Source organism: Myotis yumanensis, unplaced genomic scaffold, assembly GCF_028538775.1.
Source record: "Myotis yumanensis isolate MYYU_CA2020_CCGP unplaced genomic scaffold, mMyoYum1.0.hap1 SCAF_12, whole genome shotgun sequence".
Taxonomy (NCBI): Eukaryota; Metazoa; Chordata; class Mammalia; order Chiroptera; family Vespertilionidae; genus Myotis; species Myotis yumanensis.
Window position 1 is genome coordinate 12,600,101 of NW_027223763.1, and position 1,719 is coordinate 12,601,819.

Sequence of the window (1,719 nt, forward strand, 5' to 3'; positions counted from 1 at the left end):
GGGATATCCTACTGACAGCTTAGGCCCAATCCCTGGGGAGAGCGGGCCTAAGCCGTAGTCTGACCTCCCTCTGTGGGAGGGGACATGGCAATCAGGGGAAGGCACCGCCCCCATCACTCCACTGCTGGCCACAGCAGCTGTGAGGCCTGAGCCCCGGGCCTTGAAGCCACTGAGCCACTGCAGCTTTGTCCGGAAGGATGTCCGGAAGACATCTAGTCTAATTAGCATATTACCCTTTTATTAGTATAGATTAACTAATAAATTCAATAAAAATTTTTAAAAAATTAAATATAATAAAAGATTGTGCTCTAGGAGAAGAGTACAGCTCACATAAAGTATATTTATGTAAATCTGGCTACTTGTCTAGCATGCTCAGTGGTTCTTGGAAAGGATACCATTGAACTGGAGATTCCTGGCCAGAATATTGAGGTAGAAGGACTGCAGGTCGCACTGGGGTCACTATATGGAGGCGATGTCTTAGGAAAGCCCAGTCGAGTTATTATTGCCATTCTGGCAGCAGCTCATCTGCTACAGTAGGATGGTTTCATACAGCACTGTGGTGAGACGATGAAGGGAATAATTAATGTGAAAGCTGTCTGTGGTTTTGACACATCAGCAGGGTCCTATGGATTTGATTCTGTAAAGACAAAGTGCCTTGAATGGCTTCGAATCACTTTGAGGCCTCGTCAGCGTGTTGAACTTTTTAAAGAACTCAGTACAAATGTCATGAGGCAGCTCTTTGGTTCATATAACTTCTTTGTGATGCAAGTGGCGGTGGATGCATACATAGCTCTTAAAAAGCGGCGTTCCTTCAACCTGTGCCTTCTCAGGACGGATCCTTAAACCAGCTTTTGATTGGGACAGATGTCTAGTTTTCTATGAGGAGAAAGGATTTTGAAGGTCTGACCTTCCTTGAAACTGAGCAAGGAAGACCATTTGTATCAGTTCTCAGGCCTTCAAGGTTACAGAATATTATCAGTGATTTGGCTTCTGCCAGAATTACTGAACACGATCCTCTAGTACCTTCAGAATGACTATCTTCTGTGTGTAAACAGGCATGGAAAGCAGAAGAGGACAGCGAGGCGGGGCCTCGAGATCTCCATAAAGAAGAACTAGAGGGAAGTGGCATGAGGTGTGGTAGAAAGCTCGACAAAGATGGTGAATACTGCTGGCGGTGGGCAGGCCTTCGCCTTTGACCCACTTGCAACTTATACCACTTGATACATCATTGTCAGATGCAATACAATGAATCAGCCACATGGTGGATCTGTCAGTTTACAACCAGGGGCATAGCATTTGGATTATGATTCGCCTCTTGATAATAGTGGAAAAACTAATAGGTAGTAGAACAACTGACTATCAAATACCTGCATTTGAAAAGGGCCAGGAACATGCAGCGATGAACCTGGACAGCAGGCTTCTGATCTTCCCTTTACACATCTGCTGTAATTTCCGTACATATCACCAGAAAAAAGAACTGAAAATAATCCTCATCCAGAAAATCTAGAAAGCTGAGGATGGCATCAGTTGGAAACAGTAGCGCTTTGAAAACTTTTTCTGCCAGCCTTAATTTAATGGCCCGATGATGTTCACACCTAAGGTGACTAACAATGACAAAGGCCTTATGAACTGTACAGATAATACAGAAGACTATTCTTATCCTCATTACATTTCTATTCATATATGAAAAACCACTTTAAAGGCAGGATTATATCTGTC

General features: G+C 43.7%; 1 pseudogene; it reads left to right on the forward strand.

Annotated features, from left to right (window-relative positions):
• The first annotated feature begins 296 nt into the window (after positions 1-296).
• LOC139020988 (germ cell-less protein-like 1 pseudogene) lies at positions 297-1,515 on the forward strand (annotated as a pseudogene).
• The last annotated feature ends 204 nt before the right edge of the window (positions 1,516-1,719 follow it).